Below are 22067 nucleotides of genomic sequence, written 5' to 3' on the forward strand. Positions count from 1 at the left end.
GTAGAAGCGACCCGTTCTCATGTGACAAATGTCAACCGTGTACAAATGTTGGGCGCGCGTTTGGCGTGTATCCCGACTACGCACCGGTGCCGAAGGGATCAATGACGCTAGTTCCTCAGAGCATCTTCCATTGTAATACCGATAGAACAAGGACAGCATACCTACCTGACGCCTGTGCTCTAAAGATTGCAGTCCGTCTGTTAAGATTGGGGAATCTATCAAACGGACCGCCCGTTTTTGCACAGAGTCAAGGGTTTTTTTCAGGTATTTAGGGGCTCCGGACCAGAGATGGCAGCCAAATTCGACAGTAGGGCGCACTTGCGATTTGTACAGGGTCAGCAGTTGTGTACTATTAAAGTATCTGCGGGCCCTGTACAGTACGCCCAGCTTCTGAGAGGCCAACTTTACTCTGGCTTCGATGGAGCCCCCGTACCTGAGCTGGTCACTTATAGTTACACCAAGCATATCAATGGAAGGCCTGAAGGTAAAAAAATATGACGTTTCAAAATTGGTCCCAATGGTCGAGTGGTTTAAGACGCCTGTCCCGGTAATACAAGATATACTGGCTTAGATTACTAGTTGTGACCATCCCAGTTATAGACGTATTAAAAAAAAAAGAATTACAATATTTTTAGCAAAAAAATCACATTTTGCAGAAATATAAGCATAGCATTTTTGCTTGTTTCTGAATCTCGGACACTCCCATAAACACATTTCTAAACATTCATTTGTTCAGTGCGTTTTATTTTATCATGTTTTTTTATTATCAAGGTGTCCTCACAAGCGATTATCATTTATAATAACTTCAGTACGCTTGTCGAAACGACATCGGTCAGTCGCCTGTCGATTGAGTTATCGACGCACCGAGATGGGTCGATTAAATTTCGAGTATTAATCGAATGACGTACGTTAATTTACTAAAACAAAATTTATTCTGCTTGTCTTTTGTGACGTCTGTGGTATTTTTTTCGTATTTTAAATATTCTAAATATGTGAAAGTGTTAAATTGATTTGAATTTTTTTGTGATAATTGTACGTTATGAATTTTGCAATTTGTGAAATTTAAGTGAACTTTAAATAAGTCTTTTGTAATTTTTTATTTCTTCAATATAAAATCGTTTGTTTTTTGTGGATTTGATATCAGCCGTAAGTAATTTGTATTGTTTATTTTGTGTGTGTGAATTGTTCCCAACTCTCCGAAGCCAAATGTGGTATCTTGTCGGGCTGAAGGGAATGGAAGAGGGGGAGATGGGAAGATGAAGGTTGAGAAGTGTTCAATTCCAAATAAGCTGCTTTCAAGTGACGTTTCGATTTTAAATGGAGGTCTTTAACTAAATAATAAAATTTAATCTGTCGGTGGCTCAGTTGACATCGCGTTTGGGTCCCACCCAGGCGTTGTGTGTTTAATTCCTCGGCTGGCTAAGTCTAATTAAAAACAGGATAATTAATTTGATGGCTTCCGTGATTCAGTGGTTACGATTTTCGGCTAAGAATCCGGAGGTCGCAGGTTCAAGTCCGGGTGTGCGCAAATTGGCATGGGGGAAAAAATAGGAAGGTGGGGGAGCACCTGGCTATTCAGATCTGGTTACCAAACATGGCTAAAGCCATTTCAAGTAACGTTTCGATTCTGAAAAGTGGTCTTACACTAGGGCAATATTATTAAAAAATTCTTTAAATCACTCGTATTCCTGTTAAAAACGACTGCAGACCTTTAACGGATGAATTGACAGATTTCCTAATAAACAATCAGTAAAACACGAATATGTTATGGCGATGTAAGAACACGTGTCCATAAAAATTCTAATATTTTCGCATTTAGTCATTATATAATAACAGGATTAACGCAGCTGCATGAACACGTGTACAGTACTGATCGTTTATTATGAAATGGCCTGCTGTCACCTTTTTAACAGCATTTTAATCAAAGATATTAGAAGAACGAGATATGCTATGTTGGCCGCCGGACCGTAGCCGGAGTACTACCTAATTAGGGTACTTTGAACGGTATCGGGACGTGTACGTACAGAAATCTGTTCTATGTATTAGTGCGGATACCTTAGCGTAAGCGAAGATTTGCAGTAGTATTGGTGAACAAAACCGGCGACACTCGGCCAAACAATTCCACACAGTATGAACTGCTCATAGCACATCTCGTTCTTCTAATATCTTTGATTTTAATACATCAGCAATACTTGTTTATCTCCATGTGCATGAACAACAATATAATATGAATTTACAAAAAGTTTATCAGGAAATGGCATGCAAACACGTTTTTATCCGGATTATCAATAATTTTAAGAGATTTTTAATAAATTACCAATACTCATTTTTCTCCGTGTGTCTTACAAAAAGATAATTTACATGTAATGTAAATACGTAAGTCGTAAGTTTTGAATTTATTTAGAAAAAAACGAATAATTTCGATTTTTTGTAGATAAATCATTTATACTATGGCAAGATTCAATATAACAGAACAGTATGTATGTGCGATGTATGCATGTGAATAAAGCAAACAGAATTGTATGATTCTCTTTGACTGCCCCTGCTTGGTGGTTACATTGATGTATTATATTTAGAAGCGAAAAAAATGTTTCCATATTCTTACCTCCAAGTGACCTCCAACATTCCGAACGCTCTCAATAAAGCTACCGAACCCTGTCCACGCGTACCGCTTATCGCATTCTAATCGCGGAACCCGTTTCGACAAGTATCCAATACAGTCTCTGATTGTGTTATTAGTTAAATCCATTTAAATAAATAAATCAAATGTGGTCATATCTTTGCATAAAAGTAGAGATTGCAATTCAGATTATCCGGATTTCGGATTATTGGTAGAGTCTGATTCCGGATCTTTAAGTGTCGAATTCAAATCACTCGGATTAATTTTTTTGATAAAGTTATTTGCAGTGCAATGTTATAACTCCCCGGGTCTCTGCCATATTTTGACAGAAGGTCAAAAAGTCCTTTTGCAAAACAGAACAGAACCCATCGAATGTTTTTATTATGTTGCTCATCGCTGATCAAGCCATTTCTAATGATGGTCTGTTTATTCAGTCCTATTCAAGTTCTGTTGTTATATCATTATAGGCTAGTTGCTAGACAGAACTGAAATAATGACAGAACTTGAAAAAATCTTTCACACAACTTGAAAATTAACATTGAAATTTGAAGAATTGTTTAATTTCTCTGAAAAAAACCCGTCCTTAGAATAATAAGATATAAATGTTCATATCAACCTCCATTCCTCTTGTGCTGTCTATGATGTGCTAGAACATAATTTGTTCTGTCGTGTGGTATCTTGAATAAGTAAAATAAACTTTCGAATGGGACACTCTCATAATCTTTTTTTGTTACTTGATATTCTTACGAATTTTATTTTATCCATAAATCCGATAATATGAGTATCCGGATTTAATATGAGTATCCGGATTTTGGTTTCAAGAAATCCGTTTTTAGCGATTTTAGAATCCCTACGTACAAATGTAACATTAATCATTTCTCCCATTCTCAATTTGTCACATCTCGAGTTCCTTTATTTGATCACAGTAAGGTTTAGCTTTTCTTCTGATCCATACATTTTTAACAGTAGAATATTCGAGTTATTGTAGAAGGATATTCAAGTTGAAGAAGTAGAATATTGAAGTTCTACAGTAGAATATTCTTGTTTTAGTGATAGCATATTGAAGTTGTTCCAATAGAATATTCAAGTTGCTACAGTAAAAATTTTCAAGTCGTTGTAGTTTTAAAAATAGAATTCAAGTTTTTGCAGTAGAATATTCAAGTTGTTAAATTAGAATATTTTAGTTTTTTACAGTAGAATATTGAAATCGGTTAAATATAATTTTTAAGCTAGAATATTCAGTAGAATATTCAAGTTTTTACAAATGATATGTAGAAGTTGTACCAGTAGAATGTTAAGTTGCTGAAGAGGAGTATTCATTTTTACCGTAGAATACTCCAATTGTTACAGTAGAATACAATGGAATATTCTAGTTTTGCAGTAGAATATTAAAGCAGTTACAGTCGAATATTACGTATAACTGAACTTATGTATAATTTTATATTATTATTTGTTTGGTTTTTTAATTGTACGTAACCTGTATTTAAGAGGAAGCTACAAGACAAAAATGTGCATATTCTTGGTATACCTTATATTGTAGGTAATAGGCATTAAAATCGCTTCACAAACGAAGCCTAGAACCGTTCGATTTCAAGCACAAAACTGTTTTTTTTATTTATTTTGTAAATAATTTTATATTAAAGCAAAAAAGTTAATCAAGTGAAACTGTCACAGTTAATTTAGCTATAATACTGTATTTTTTATTAGCTTACATTTATATTTTTTTATTGAGTAATTTATTTTTTAATTTGTATTCTACGCAAGCGAAACGATAGGAAAACCTTCAATTTATCTAAAGCATATTTTTTAGTATTCATAATGTATACCAATTCTTTATAAATGTTAATCAAAATAGTGATTTAGCATTAAGCTTCGCCTTAATTGCATTTTACCTGTATGTATGTAATTTCTAGATTTTTGGCTGTAACTTAACTGAGTTTTTGTAACTGGATAGTTCTCACGTAAGTGAGAACATCTGTAAAAACCCAGTATAAATGAATAAATAGAAAGAAAGAAAGAATAGAAAGTAGTTGCAGTAGAATAATGAATGTTACAGTAGAATATAAAAAAAACTAATATAGAATATAAACTCATACTGCAAGTACCATTCTACACAGACTCAAACAAAATCTTCAAAACACTAGACGTCATGTCAATAAGACAACTTTACGCCAAAACTGCTCTCCTACACCTCATCCATAATAATCTTCATATTACAAATCAACCAAAAGCCATTATAAAAACCAGGTCCTCAACAAATAAAACACTGAAAATTCCGATAAAACACACCACACACGGACAAAGACACTTTCAATACTACGCAACCAAACTTTTTAACAGTATGCCCATTACTTTGAAACAATTATTGACTACAAACACATCTACAAACTTTCTCAAAAAACATATCATAGCCTGGATAAAAAATCAAGAAATTCACTTTATTCAAAAGATTATAATTCCAAACCAAACATAACTAAAATATAATAAAGTAAAATTAAATATTATACACGTTCTTCAAGAATTATCCAAAAATACATACTCTCACATATATAAATGTGTGTTTTCATGTTTCAATATATGTCTGTGAAAAAAATAAATAATAATAATAACTTTCTACCACAACCACATAAATAATATAATACCTGTTACCCTTAATCACAAACACGTTAACACTTCAGCACAGGTTCTCCTAGTGAGGTGTTCACGTAACATACAATATCACCCACACACAGTTTTACCTATATCAACCTATGTTCTTTATTTTTTATACCTTTTTTCTGTACTTTTTTTCTCTATACTACAATATAAACCACTGTAATCATTTGTAAAATGTGTATTCAAGAATAGACATAAATAAATAAATATTAAAGTAGTTGCAGTAGAATAATCTTCAGTAACATTGCTTCCTTCGCTAAGCGCTCTCACAATTTCGTTTCAATGGATCCTACACATGTTGGTGTTTTCAATCATTTTATTATTTTATTTGTTCTCATTACATATTTATTATTTCCTAGCTGAAACCCCGGCGTTACCCGGGTTATACACAAACTATTTCGAAATCAGATTTAGCTGTCGGTGACCTTTCTCTGGTTTCGAAGGTCAAGAATGCATAATTTCGCCAATCTCGGAATAAAACTATAGATTTGTATGAAAATAAAATCCACGCCGCACGCTAAAGGCACTCGTCTCTATGCAGGTTGTCGGGGGGTAAAGTCCACAAGCTTCGAGAGGTGATTCTTCATGATGGTAGAAGTAAAAAACGGTTCCATGATAACTCAATACAGTGACAAATCAACACACTTTTAAAAAGTGATATAAAGTCATTAAAAACGATGAAAAAAAATAAAATTTTAACCTAACCTACTTAACCCAGTTAATAAAGTTTTTGTTTCATCACTTTCCATGACTTTATATAACTTTTTAAGGATGTGATGAATTATCATTGTGATGATTTATCCGGTCACCGTAAAAAACATAATTTTTCAAAATTGCGTTGTTTTTTTTAATCCATACAAAAATTTATTTTCCATAGTGGAATATTATTTTCTCCATATAAACAATTCTTCAGTATTGATACCGCCGCCCCGGGAACCATTTATTTTTTTACCTCGCCAGGCGGACTCCTTGACAAATTGACCACCAGATTTCTACCCTTCATACATTTTCCTTCCAAGAACATCCTCTCCTTTCTTTCCCTAAAAAAACCCTCCACACAGCATCCCCAAAGATGACATAGACCGTGAGGAATTTTTCTTCCTCAGGACCTTATGTGTGGACCTAATGTAAAAAAATATACTTTTGTCCCTGAAAACTACCTTAAGGCGATGCACTACGTCGTGTAATATTTTAAATCGAGCCGTTATCAATAACACCCCTTACGTAGATGGCGATAAAGTTTAAATTCCCGCTTAACACCATCCGCCTGTTTTGATTTATGCAAGAAAAAAACATGGCCAAAAAGTGCCTTTTATTTTATTTTGTGGATGTTCAGGCATAAATATTTTTTTTTTCCGATCATTTTATAAATAACTTAATTTGCCACATTATACAATAAAATCACAACCGAAAATAGGTTCGTAAGTAGTAGATTTTGAACTTTAAAGCAGTTTTCATAGGCCTTATACATTATTTTTTTCTGGGCTTATAAAAAGACTTATCTAAAAAATACTCTATTATTTCAAAGGCCAAGATGTATTCTACTCGCAGTATTTAATTAAGGCATCTAAAACATTTCTAGGCGACCAAATTTTCAAACCAAAAACACATGATTTTGCATTACTACGTAGTGCATCGCCTTAAAACGTTTAAATTTCTGTAATAATCGTTGAAATCTTTTTTACTTGTACCATCATGTAGAATAACCTCTAGAAGATTATGCACTTTACCCCCGGACACCCTGTATAAATAGATAACAATTTGCATTAAACAGCCATTGGAATGAGTAAGATTTTTAGCGATTTTTCATTAACCTTTTGGGGACGATACATATTCTACATGTTTTGTTAGTTTGGTCTTAATTTTTTTTCCTTAACCTAAAACCTTAAATTAAAAAACGTTTACTTACGCATTTGCTAAAATATCTTATTTTTCATCGCGTAGGTCACTTTTGGGGTGCCAACTTCGGGTACATTTTTCGAAAAAAATATTTATCTTTTTTTTTCTTCTACAATCATGTAGAATCACCTCCGGAAATGAATGCACTTTACCCCCGGACCCCCATATATATTTTTTATTTTTTTTATATTAACTCCACACAGGAGGCCCTGAAGAAAATAATTTCCCTTAGGGCCTATTTCATCTTTGGGGATGCTGTGTGGAGGGTCTTTTTGTGGAGCGAAAGGAGTGAACATGGGTCTTGAAGAGTCCCATGTTGTAGGAGAGAGGAAACACAGAGGCCGGCAGTTCGTCCCACAGCCGAGCTGTTGAACTTAAGAATCGTAGAAGCGACCTGTTCTCATGTGACAAATGTCAACCGTGTACAAATGTTGGGCGCGCGTTTGGCGTGTATCCCGACTACGCACCGGTGCCGAAGGGATCAATGACGCTAGTTCCTCAGATATATTGAAATAGAAAGGTTTTTTTTTGCTATCAGCATACATGTGGTATCCTTCTGGTATTGTTTCCATCATGTTATCATATAGTTGCAATACAACTGTGACAAAGCGACCGATGTTATTTTTTAAATATTTGTCTCAAGATGTATGTAGTACGGTGTACTAATGCCGGTCTAACGCCAAGTACACACTGGTTAATAACTCTAGGCAATATATGAGATTCAAATAATATAAGGAAACTACGTATTTTCGAATAAATGTGTCATTAAAATTGGGTAATTTCACAGACATAATATGAATATTAATAGACGAGAAATTAAGGACGAGGGGTTAAAACAAGAGTTGCGGGACGCAGGGAGGAAAGCTGACTGTGATTCGTCAATAAATCAATCTGACAGTAAATAGGCATCTCGCATTATAATATCACCATTTAGTTCTTAAAAGTAAAATCTGCTTTTGAATGAATAGACATTTTTACATGGGAGCGCAAATTACTCGACACGTTAAGAACAAATTTGCGAAGTCCAAATTCGGTAAAATAAATTTCTTCTATTTTCAGAGTCGAATATTTCGTTTACGTGTTTAGTTAAGACACTTTTATAAATGTTCATAATTTACTTCCCAGCAACCAACCAGCTTTGTGTTTCGCCTCCAGACGTTTCTCGATGTGATAGTATATGTTTCTACAACTGATCCATATTATACGATGTGAATATGCTTAAAATAAAGTAAAATAATGCTTATATATGGAATGTAATACGACAATTGGGTTTATTCTCTTTTTCACATCTATTTTTACAAGTTTTCACAGCACAAGTCACCATTTTGCCGTGTTATTTCGTAAAATGAACCGATGATGCCTCGACCATGGTTCGCACAAGAATGATGACGTCACGTTTTCTTAATTCACTTGAGGCCATACGCGAGCACAGCCGGCTCCAATGGAACCGGTATGGGGAGTGGGGAATAATACGCTTTTAATCACTTAGGGCAGGTATACTAATATTCATATGTCTATAGGTAATTTACATTTCCGGGGATTTTGCATACCTGCTATAATTTATTTATTTATTAATTAATTAACGGACTTACGTCCAATATATTACAAAGCGACACGAGATTTGGGACAATGTACAATGCAAGAGTAAAGGATGGTATATAAAAGCAGAGACAAACAGGGAAAACATAAGAAAATAGAAGTGTCAAGTCAAGTCAAGTGCCAAAACTAAAGTGATACAAAATATCCTCAATTGCATAGTGAGCAACAAGAAACATTCTGACTTATACCAAAAAAATCAAGGTCTTGACGTGAGTTGACCATTCTACATATTCTGGACAATGGTGAATTATAAGCATAATTAGTCGAGTGTTGATTGAGGAAGAGCATTTCTTTATTTCTGAGTCTACGAGAAGGTATATTGAATGTGATGAGTTCTAGTAATGTAGGTGAATCAAATTGTTGATAATTTTAAAGAAACACATGAGATCAGATTTATTCCGACGGTCTTCTAAAGGAGAAAGGTTTTGAATTTGTTCAATTTCATAATACGAGTAATTGCCTCTTTCTAATCCTAGCCTCCTAGCAATTCCTTTTAGGAACCGATGTTGAACGGACTCAATATAGCGAATATGATATAGCATAAAAAGGAGACCAAATAACACAAGCATATTCAAGATGGGGGCGAACCAAGGAGCGATGAAGCCAAGTAGTTTGAGAGATTTATTAACAATCACATTTATATGTTCCCGAAAAGAAAGCTTGCTGCCAAGAGAGACACCAAGGTCTTTAATAGATTGAACAGTTGCTAAGCATTTATTATTAATTAAAAAATAATGGGATATTTAGTTCTGTAGACGGACATAATTTTGCACTTATCGACATTTAGTTTCATGCAATTAATTTTAGTGTTATCGATTGAGATAATAATATTCATAATTAGGGGAGAATTTACTCCCGATTTCTCAGAAAATGTATTAAAACTGGCTGGACACTGTCACGCGCGGTGCGCGGGCAACGACCATCCTGACCAAATATGCTTCCCGCACAGTGCGCGGGATTCGTTCGCAAAAGGTTAATGATTTGATTATAATAACACGGATCTGCAAACGATCTAACCGACCCATAATCGTATTTCTGCCATTTTTATAGGCTCAAAGGCCAAACTCAACTTTACTACACAAGTGATAATAAATATGGAATTTTAATTTTTATATTTTTTAATAATAAAACGTTTCATACATAATAATTGAGGTTTTACCACGGGTTATTTTATATCTTATGATTTTTACTGCTCTTCCATGAAAAGAATTTGCTTGTGGATTGAAGTCCCGTTTTTTATAAGGATTACCAATAATTTTAAGATACTTTTTTTTACACCATCAGCGTCTCATTTTACATGCATAATTTGGTGAAATAAATACTTTTAACTAAATTCATACAAGCCCGTTCAACATTTGTGTGGTAAAGCCGGCCTTGAGCCTGGTTTAAGACCGTTTTAACCGAGCAAACGCCATGGCAAGTCTTTCACTGTTCTGACCTTACGCGCCGCGTAATATAAGGCTGATTATGATTACACCGTAATCGTGATTATGCAATTTAAAGACGTGTATATTTATGTATTTAGTAAGAAAAAAAATAATTACGGAGGATAAATAGTATTATAAGTAATTGATATCAAACGATATCATAGACTTGACACGGAGAAATCTTACTGATATGAAATGGTGTTCATTTGTTAAAAATCTGGTCAAATTATTCGTTTTCCTGTTAAAAATGGGACTGCATGCCTATGACGAATGAATTGGAAATGAACAACACTAGTTCATACTGATAATGTCGCATTCCGTATTAGGAAAAAAACACGTGTTCTAGATACATTCTCAAGGATTAATATTTTCTTCTAACACAGCAAACTTATTTTGTGGCACCATTTTAATTGAAATTAATAAAATACTTAGTTTTTACCACTTTTATTGTTTATACATACCAACATGTCTCATGAGACAACGCTCACTTCTTCATGGTTTTAATAATACTAGAAAATCCATTCTCATCTTTTCATTGTTGCCATTGTCTATGTCTATTATTTTTTAATGACACCATTGTCTATGTCTATTATTTATAATTAGTATTATCAAAATATTATCGAAACATGTTGGTATTTATAAACAATAAAAGTGGTAAAATCTAAGTATTTTATTAATTTCGATTAATATTTTCTTAGGAAGTGGGCATGCTGTCACTTTTTTCTCCGTGTAGGAATCGAAAAGTGTTTTTTTAAATATTAACGATATGGGTTTTTTCTTCTTTGAAATCAGTAAATATATACATGGTGTCTGGAAATTAATGGTACAAGTAGGAAATTGATGAATCTACATCATATTTTTTTATATAGATTTTGTGGGATAACTTTTTTTATTTGAAATTTTATTACAGTCCGAAAAAGTAATTTTAAGGTCAATTTTGATAAAGAACGGTCGCTACGTGGTTGCTATTAGCCGTGATCCAAAAAATTATAATCCGTCAGTTGCCGAAAAAATACTCACATAGAGAAAAAAAAAACTTTTTTGGTTCTCTGTGTGATCTAGATTCATTGGGTTTCCACTAGTTTCCGGACACCGTGTATATCACATTTAACGCAGCATCACGTTCATTGGTCAAACGCATTGAAGGTACTTATAATTTTTTATTAGTAGAGACACCCATTCATAGCTTTAATCTTTAAGGCGATGCACTACGTAGTAATGCAAAATCATGTGTTTTTGGTTTGAAAATTTGGTCGCCTAGAAATGTTTCAGATGCTTTAAATAAATACTGCGAGTAGAATACATCTTGGCCTTTGAAATAATCGAGTATTTTTTAGATAAGTCTTTTTATAAGCCCAGAAAAAAATAATGTATAAGGCCTATGAAAACTGCTTTAAAGTTCAAAATCTCATACTTACGAACCCATTTTTCGGTTATGATTTTATTGTATAATGTGGCAAATTAAGTTATTTATAAAATGATCGGAAAAAATTTAAATATTTATGCCTGAACATCCACAAAATAAAAAAGGCACTTTTTGGCCATGTTTTTTTCTTGCATAAATCAAAACAGGCGGATGGTGTTAAGCGGGAATTTAAACCTTATCGCCATCTACGTAAGTGGTGTTATTGATAGCGGCTCAATTTAAAATATTACACGACGTAGTGCATCGCCTTAACAAATGTAGCATTAATTATTGAAAAAAATAGCTTTAATTTTGCGTTTTCATAGTGTTTATGGCTAAATAGGATAACGTGAAGGAATGGGAGTCGGCAAGAGGGGAAAAACCACAGACAAATGAATATATAGACTAGAAATTAAAGATGAGGGGTAAAATCAACTGTTGAAGAACGAAGGGGGTAAAGCTGACTGTGATTCGTCAATAAATCAATCTGACAGTATATAGGCATCTCGCATTATAATATCACCATTTAGTTCTTAAAAGTAAAATCTGCTTTTGAATGAATAGACATTTTTACATGGGAGCGCAAATTACTCGCCACGTTATGAACAAATTTGCGATGTCCAAATTCGGCAAAATAAATTTCTTCTATTTTCAGAGTCGAATATTTCGTTTACGTATTTAGTTAAGACACTTTTATAAATGTTCATAATTTACTTCCCAGCAACCAACCAGCTTTGTGTTTCGCGTCCAGACGTATCTCGATGTGATAGTATATGTTTTTACAACTGATCCATATTATACGATGTGAATATGCTTAAAATAAAGTAAAATAATGCTTATATATGGAATGGTTTATTCTCTTTTTCACATCTATTTTTACATGTTTTCATACCACAAGCCACCATTTTGCCGTGTTATTTCGTAAAATGAACCGATGATGCCTCGACCATAGTTCGCACAAGAATGATGACGTCACGTTTTCTAAATTCACTTGAGGCCATACGCGAGCACAGCCGGCTCCAATGGAACCGGTATGGGGAGTGGGGAATAATACGCTTTTAACCACTTAGGGCAGGTCTACTAATATTCATATGTCTACGGGAAAAACCATTAAATTAGCAAAATCACTTGAAACATGTTTATTGTATTATTGATTGAATCTCAACATGGCACATGTTTCTACAGTAGAATGTGTCATGTTCGTTTAAGTTCGATACAAGATTATAGCGTCACTATTCACAGGGGCCCACACAGTCATCAGAGTTACCTCAGCAAATTCTCTGTGAACAACAGAGTTTTACAGCTGAATTATGTTTACAGTGACTCCACAAGCTGTGTTTGAAAATAGCTGTTACCTTTCAGGAATTTACTGTCATCAACAGATTCAAATCTGTGGATGACTGTATGTTGGTGCAAGCCTACTTTTACTTCCTAAAAGAATAGCGTCTGATCGCTGCACATTCTGACTTACAATCGCAGGATCGAACATTTTACCTGCGCGCTTAAAACATAGATTAGTGCTGTTGTCTTGACGGTTCAGCATATTGATAAAAGCTATTTCCTTAGCAGTTTCATTAATGACTAACACATTACTAATAACGAATGGTAATATTTTTATAGTCTGAGAATGTCAAATTCTTTTTATTTCATTTCCTAAATCTGTGTATTTTCTTATTGTTTCATTAACAGATTTTTGAATATTACAGGAATTTGGAATAGCGACATCAATGATATAAGTTATTTTTTTTAATTGTGTCATGTAAAACTATATCGGGTCTATTATGACTAATCGTTCGGTCTGTTAGTATAGTTTTATCATAATATATTTAAAAAAAAAAACCTTTTCTAAAAATGAATTTGGTTCGTATTCATAATATGGTATTATATTACGGCAGTCAATCAAGTTATGTTTAATTACCAAACTTTGGTGAATTATTTTTAAAAGTTGATTGTGTCTAAATGTATACTCGGACGGTGCTAACATAGAACATCCCGATATAATATGTTCTATAGTTTCCGGAAAAACCAAACATTTTCTACACAAATCATTAATTTGATTTGTATCTTTGATTATGTGCTTATTATTATTACACTTTTTTAGTTTAATGGATCTATGAAACATGGGTAAAGCTATTATTCAATATTATTACTGCCTATGTGACGAATACTCTGTAATAAATTTCATAAAATGTCACGGAGATGTACAAACTGATGAAATGTCTTGCAGATTTATGGAAATCGATTGAAATGTCATTAATATTGACGGAAATTTCGTAAAAATAATTGGAAATTGTGTGCATTGCTTTGATTGGTTATTGTACAATTTGATTTGCATTGATGTACATGTGTATTGTGGAATATCTCTATTAGTTATCCATAGAGATATGACGTTAATATTTGACCGGTCGGTGGCCGAGTTGACATCGCGTTTGGGTCCCACCCAGGCGTAGTGTGTTCAATTCCTCGGCTGGCTAAGTCCTCCATCACAACACAAGCAACATTTTCCGCTTTCTGTGGTGGTAGTAGGAGATTTTCAAATATTGTTATTCGTAACCCGGGAATGTTTGTCTTTCTTTAAAAAAAAAAAAATATATATATATATAAATGTATATTATGTTCGTTTATTTAAAATCTTAAATCTGCGAAAGTTTTTCACAGATTGCTTTGAAATTTTGACACAACGTTGCACTTGAATATGCTTGTGTTTTTATATACATATATTATATAGATGTCACCTGTAACAGGTAGAAACATGTTTTTTTTAAAGAGCGCCCTCTTTTGGACATAAAAGAAATACGCGCTCTTGTTTCTCTATCTGTACAGTCGTACTGAGTCAGAACGTCGCGTAGATGACACACCGCCACACCACTCTGCCTCGCAACACACTCTTTTAGAGCACACTTAGAGCAAATCTTTGGGCGGATGTCGATTGGTGCCTAACACACGAGAGGGCCAGCGCGCAGCAGCAGAATATTCCGGAGGAGGGATGAGAGGCATCCGACTTGCCTCGGATCGCACCGATGCATTCCTCACCGTCATGGATTTCCCATCTTCAAGAATACCTAGCCAAGTTTAGATAGTCAGAGTAGCTCATAACACGGTCGATCTCGGGTGAGTGTCTTAATTTAAATATTGGTATGATCAGACATTTAAATATATAATCAGTGTGCAATTTAAACAATTAAACTGTTTTATTTAATCATCACATCACCCTGTGACACAATAGCATGACAGCGGTGCCCACCGCCCGAGAGGTAAGTTTCATGATCCGAAAGGAGCTGGCGACGCGTCGGACAGACATAGCATGATAGAAATATCATGCTTTGGCGCTCTATTCATTAGAAAAGTTTGTCCGACGTGTCATTAACTTTAAACCAACATAATAACACTCTTTGCTTCATTCACGCGTACTCTTGTTATTCTGGCTAATTTCACGCCGCGTAGATGACACACCGCCACACCACACTGCCTCGCAACACACTCTTTGCTTCATTCACGCGTACTCTTGTTATTCTGGCTAATTTCACGCCGCGTAGATGACACACCGCCACACCACACTGCCTCGCAACACACTCTTTGCTTCATTCACGCGTACTCTTGTTATTCTGACTAATTTCACGCCGCGTAGATGACACACCGCCACACCACACTGCCTCGCAACACACTATTTCCTTCATTCACGCGAACTCTTGTTATTCTGACTAATTTCACGCCGCGTAGATGACACACCGCCACACCACACTGCCTCGCAACACACTCTTTGCTTCATTCACGCGTACTCTTGTTATTCTGACTAATTTCACGCCGCGTAGATGACACACCGCCACACCACACTGCCTCGCAACACACTATTTGCTTCATTCACGCGAACTCTTGTTATTCTGAGTAATTTCACGCCGCGTAGATGACACACCGCCACACCACACTGCCTCGCAACACACTCTTTGATTCATTCACGCGTACTCTTGTTATTCTGACTAATTTCACGCCGCGTAGATGACACACCGCCACACCACACTGCCTCGCAACACACTCTTTGCTTCATTCACGCGTACTCTTGTTATTCTGGCTAATTTCACGCCGCGTAGATGACACACCGCCACACCACACTGCCTCGCAACACACTCTTTGCTTCATTCACGCGTACTCTTGTTATTCTGACTAATTTCACGCCGCGTAGATGACACACCGCCACACCACACTGCCTCGCAACACACTATTTGCTTCATTCACGCGAACTCTTGTTATTCTGAGTAATTTCACGCCGCGTAGATGACACACCGCTACACACACTGCCTCGCAACACACTATTTGCTTCATTCACGCGAACTCTTGTTATTCTGAGTAATTTCACGCCGCGTAGATGACACACCGCTACACACACTGCCTCGGCACACATTCTTGGCTTCTTCCACGCGTATTTTTGCTATTCTGACTAATTTAACGCCGCGTAGATGACACACCGCCATACCACACTGCCTCGGCGCATACCCTTTGCTTCATTCGCGCGTATTCTTGTTATTCTGACAAGAGTACGCGTGAATACGCGTTTCATAGAATTATTAAAAAAAAATCTTGAAGCGTTTATTGTAAAGTTTTAAATGGAAAAACAAAATTCCATCTCAGTGAACGCTTATAATAACTTTGGGAAAACAAACGCAATATTTTGATAACATTTTGAAGATCTTTATCAAAAAAAATAATTTTGTTTGTTATTTTTATAATTCGCTGATAAGAAAATTGATATAAATGTTGTATTTTTAGTATCGTTTATGCAAAAAGGAGCCAGGTATTTTTTTAAACGACCTCTGTGACCGGATCCTTGACTAGGAATCCGGAAGTCGCGGGTTGAATCCCGGCGCGTCTGGATCCTTGACTAGGAATCCGGAAGTCGCGGGTTGAATCCCGGCGCGTCTGGATCCTTGACTAGGAATCCGGAAGTCGCGGGTTGAATCCCGGCGCGTCTGGATCCTTGACTAGGAATCCGGAAGTCGCGGGTTGAATCCCGGCGCGTCTGGATCCTTGACTAGGAATCCGGAAGTCGCGGGTTGAATCCCTGCGCGTCTGGATCCTTGACTAGGAATCCGGAAGTCGCGGGTTGAATCCCGGCGCGTCTGGATTTTTGACTAGGAATCCGGAAGTCGCGGGTTGAATCCCGGCGCGTCCGGATCCTTGACTAGGAATCCGGAAGTCGCGGGTTGTATCCCGGCGTGTCCGGATCCTTGACTAGGAATCCGGAAGTCGCGGGTTGTATCCCGGCGTGTCCGGATCCTTGACTAGGAATCCGGAAGTCGCGGGTTGTATCCCGGCGTGTCCGGATCCTTGACTAGGAATCCGGAAGTCGCGGGTTGTATCCCGGCGTGTCCGGATCCTTGACTAGGAATCCGGAAGTCGCGGGTTGAATCCCGGCGTGTCCGGATCCTTGACTAGGAATCCGGAAGTCGCGGGTTGAATCTCGGCCTGTCCGGATCCTTGACTAGGAATCCGGGAGTCGCGGGTTGAATCATGGTGTGTCCGGATCCTTGAATAGGAATTTGGAAGTCGCGCTTTGAATTCCGGCGTGTCCGAATCCATGACTAGGAATGCGGAAGTCGCGGGTTGAATCCCGGCGCCATTAAATCGCCACTGATTTTTTTTTTATTTCTACGTTTTGATTCTGATCACCGATCAGAATCGAAACGTTGCTTGAAATGGCTTTAACCTTGTTTGGTGACCAAATGTGAAAATACCTAGGTAGTACTCAACCTTCTTCTTACCCATCTCTTTCTCTTCCCTCACTCATAATAACAACCTCCAATTTGAGGGTGCTAGAGACCCACTGGCTCTGAACAGTAAAAAAAAAGTATTTTTGTTTCATGGCCGCTTTCTACAAAACGATCGACAGTGATTTAATGTAAAATTATCTCTGGTAATCATTTTTGCAATCTATACATAATCATTATTATTTATTATGTAATTTTAAAGAATTTCGCGCTCGTTTGATATGTATTATATTGCGCGCATTTACCGTGGCAATACTGGAATTATCTAGTTATCTATCTTTCTTTCTTATTGAACTATCGTCATTAATCCCTTCGGCACCCTTACATAGTCGGGAAACACACCAAACTAGCGTTATTGTTCCCGTCGGCTCCCTTACATAGTTGGGAAACGCACCAAACTAGCGTTATTGTTCCCTTCGGCACCCTTACATAGTCGGGAAACACACCAAACTAGCGTTATTGTTCCCTTCGGCACCATTACATAGGCGGGAAACACACAAAACTAGCGTTATTGTTCCCTTCGGCACCCTTACATAGTCGGGAAACACACCAAACTAGCGTTGTTGTTCCCTTCGGCACCCTTACATAGTCGGGAAACACACCAAACTAGCGTTGTTGTTCCCTTCGGCACCCTTACATAGTCGGGAAACACACCAAACTAGCGTTGTTGTTCCCTTCGGCACCCTCACATAGTCGGGAAACACACCAAACTAGCGTTATTGTTCCCTTCGGCACCCTTACATAGTCGGGAAACACACCAAACTAGCATTGTTGTTCCCTTCGGCACCCTTACATAGTCGGGAAACACACCAAACTAGCGTTGTTGTTCCCTTCGGCACCCTCACATAGTCGGGAAACACATCAAACTAGCGTTATTGTTCCCTTCGGCACCCTTACATAGTCGGGAAACACACCAAACTAGCGTTATTGTTCCCTTCGGCACCCTGACATAGTCGGGAAACACACCAAACTAGCGTTATTGTTCCCTTCGGCACCCTTACATAGTCGGTAAACACACCAAACTAGCGTTATTGTTCCCTTCGGCACCCTTACATAGTCGGGAAACACACCAAACTAGCGTTATTGTTCCCTTCGGCACCCTTACATAGTCGGGAAACACACCAAACTAGCGTTATTGTTCCCTTCGGCACCCTTACATAGTCGGGAAACACACCAAACTAGCGTTATTGTTCCCTTCGGCACCCTTACATAGTCGGGAAACATACCAAACTAGCTTTATTGTTCCCTTCGGCACCCTTACATAGTCGGGAAACACACCAAACTTTTGTCATTGATCACTTCGACACTTCTTGAACATTGATCTTTGATCCTTGATCCTTTATCTTTGATCCTTTAATTTTGATCCTTGATCCTTGGTCTTTAATCCTTAATACTCGATCCTTGAACCTTGATACTTTCCTGGATCTTTGATACTTGATCCTTGATCCTTGAATCTTGATCCTTAATCCTTGATCTTTGATTTTGTCAACAAACTTCCTCTTCTGCTCCCTCAAACCCCGTGATCTGGTCACCAAGCACGGCTTAAACAGTACCAAGCAAGGTTTCGATTCTAATTGGCCGTCGTAAAACATGGCGATATTGAGAATAAGTTTGTGAAATGACAAGTTATCTTGTTAATAATTATGACGTTCAGATCTGCACGTAAGTTCCTCTTCAAACAGTCTGAGAGGTCCGTGAGGCAAGTTCCTATTACGTAAATCAGTTATGCACAACCTTTTTAAGGCACCTCAATACAAGCTATCAAAATTCAATTGGTCTTTAGAGATAGTCTTCGAGGGCCGTACAATAATGTGCATTTCAAATTTGTTCACAATTTGAAACACTGGTGTGAAATGTTTACCCCTTTAATAAAATTATATTACACTATGCGTTTAATATCCTGTGGTCTTCGTGTATAGGTGAAAATTGGGTTTCGTTGAAATTCACATGTTTAAAATCACATTAGCTTCCAACGTGGTATATCTTCTATATGTTATTACTCACACTTCACCACAATCTACGCGTGATGATGCACGCTGTAACGCTCTCCGAAACGTTGACTAAAGCAGGAGGAGACGCTAAGCAAATAGTATCTTCGCTAACTACTATAAAACAATGTCTCTATCCGCGTCTGTCTGTTTGTGCGTTTAGTTCTTCTAAACTACGCAACGGATTTTTATAGGGTTTTCACTATCACTATTTATAGAAAGTAGAGAAAAGTTGGTGTTTTTTTAAATTTTATTTATATATTTAGCATAAACAGCAACTATTTACAACATTAGACCAAATGTTCCATTAATTCTAGTCGTTGATTCAATATTTGCACCTATACAATATATTTATAAATAACAAAGAAATATAAAGAATAAACATGACTCGCCGAACGTCACAGCGGTGCTGCCAAGGTTTGTTATCTATGTGAGGATATTACGTCAGCGCTTTATTAGCAGCAGACACATACCTGGACGTATGACGAACCTCGTGCTGGCACTGTTGGTGGGCTCTGTAGTCTCTCTCGCTGCAGCAGCTGGTCCAGTTTCTTCACCACCTAGGATTCTTGCTGTAGAGTCTCCATCTTCTATCTTTGTTGATCGTCACAGCGGTGCTGCCAAGGTCTGGTATCTGTGAGAGGACAGTGTGTCAGCGCTTTATTAGCAGCAGACACATACCTTAACGGATGACGAACCTCGTGCTGGCACTGTTGGTGGACGTAGTGGACTCTTTCCCTGCAGCTGGTCCAGTTTCTTCACCTAGGATTCTTGCTGCAAAGTCTCCGTTTTCTATCTACGTCGAACGTCACAGCGGCGCTCCCAAGGTCAGTTATCTATGTGAGGATATTGCGTCAGCGCTTTATTAGCAGCAGACACATACCTGAACGGATGACGAACCTCGTGCTGGCACTGTTGGTGGGCTCGGTAGTCTCTCTCGCTGCAGCAGCTGGTCCAGTTTCTTCACCACCTAGGATTCTTGCTGCAGAGTCTCCATCTTCTATCTTTGTTGAACGTCACAGCGGTGCTCCCAAGGTCTGTTATCTATGTGAGGATATGGTGTCAGCGCTCTATTAGCAACAAACACATACCTGGATGGATGACGAACCTCGTGTTGGCACTGTTGGTGGACTCTCTCGCTGCAGCAGCTGGTCCAGTTTCTTCACCACCTAGGATTCTTGCTGCAGAGTCTCCATCTTCTATCTTCATTTCACCTGTTCCTTTTCTTCATTTTACTTTACTTAACTTCACTTTATTTTGGTAATATTTATATTTTTTGTAATACTTGCATCAACTCTAAAGCGCCCGGTGATAACTCACAAAAGCGGAGCTATAGAAATTGTCCAATATTATTATTATTATTATAAGGAATTACAAAATGTTATAAAAACAATTAAAGACAGTTAGTAGTAATACAGTTTTCGCATGATTATAATAAAACAATAAAATAAACTAAGATGATAGGATTATTTCACAAAATACAAAATTATGTTATCAGTTTAGTAAGTTGTATTTTATATGTTTTCAAGTTACACTTGAAAATGTGTACATCTCTAGAGGCATTTTGAGTTTTACAGATACGTCCTATTAAAGCATTTTGCGCATATTTGGCTTTACAGTGTGGTGTTCTAAATAAGTCGTTTGATCTGGTGTTGTGTTCAGGGCAACGAAATGCAATCTTGCAGATATGATGAATCAACAACACTGTTCACGAGTTTGTACAAGAATAGGGCATCAGAAATTTGTCTGTGTTTATATAAAGCGGTAGGATCAAACCGATGATCCCTAAAGCGATACGATAGGTGTTTAATAAATTTGGATTGTACAGGGTTTTCCAATAAGAGCTGTTATTTTGAAGAGCTTGTTATTTCGGTAGATGTTACTTTTGAAGCTGTCATTTTTTGACATTTGACAAGTAGAAACTACGCCATTAATAAAAATGGAACGATACACGCTTCAACAACGCATTGAATTTATTAAAATTCACTTGAGTGAATCAAATGCAAATCATCTTGAGTGATGAGGCCCATTTTCACCTCGGTGGCTTCGTCAAAAAGCAAAATTGTCGCATCTGGGGCTCGGAAAACCCAAGAGTTATTGTTGAAAAGCCTCTCTATCCTCAACGTGTGACTGTTTGGTGCGGTTTATGGTCCGGCGGAGTCATTAGACCTTACTTTTTCGAAAATGAGGCTGGAAAAACAGTTACGGTGAATGGATTGCGCTATCGAGAGATGATTAATGATTTTTTATGGCCGGAATTGGATGGTATTGATCTGGACAACGTTTACTTTCAACAAGACGGCGCTACCTGCCACACAAGCAACGAAATCATTGATCTTTTACGGGAAAAATATCAAAATAACACCTCTTATTGGAAAACCCTGTATATTTTCAATACGATCAATGTATGTTTGATATTGAGGATTGCAAATGACTGAGGCAAACTCGAGTTGTGACCATATGACATATATAGCAGAATAAGTGTGCGTGCTATAGCGAAAGGCTTTGTAATGCGTATAATAAATCCCAATTGTTTGTAAGCTTTTTTCTAAAATATGTTCAATATGGTCCTTAAATAACATTTTAGAACCTAGCAGTACTGCAAGATCTCTGATTGATTCTACTCGCTGTAGGGGTACATGGTTTAATTTGTAAGTATGATTAATTGGCTGTTTTATAATGATGTTTTGTAATCATGTCGTAAATAAAATA

The 22067-nt window shown here is 36.9% G+C and overlaps 1 protein-coding gene across 2 annotated transcripts in view; it reads left to right on the forward strand.

Moving 5' to 3' along the window:
* Window positions 1-22067, forward strand: part of fbl (pantothenate kinase 3 fbl) — an 81508-nt gene that overhangs the window by 23752 nt on the left and 35689 nt on the right. Inside the window, exon 1 of one of the 2 annotated variants that reach the window (XM_089643648.1) lies at window positions 825-1146. The exons of the other annotated variant lie outside the window; for it this stretch is intronic. The gene's annotated coding sequence lies outside the window, so the exon portion shown is untranslated. Of the gene's footprint in view, window positions 1-824; window positions 1147-22067 lie in introns of those variants that run through there. 2 annotated transcript variants of the gene reach the window in all.

Source organism: Hesperophylax consimilis, chromosome 20 (assembly GCF_061612785.1).
Source record: "Hesperophylax consimilis isolate HC1 chromosome 20, BYU_Hcon_1.0, whole genome shotgun sequence".
NCBI classification, from domain to species: Eukaryota; Metazoa; Arthropoda; class Insecta; order Trichoptera; family Limnephilidae; genus Hesperophylax; species Hesperophylax consimilis.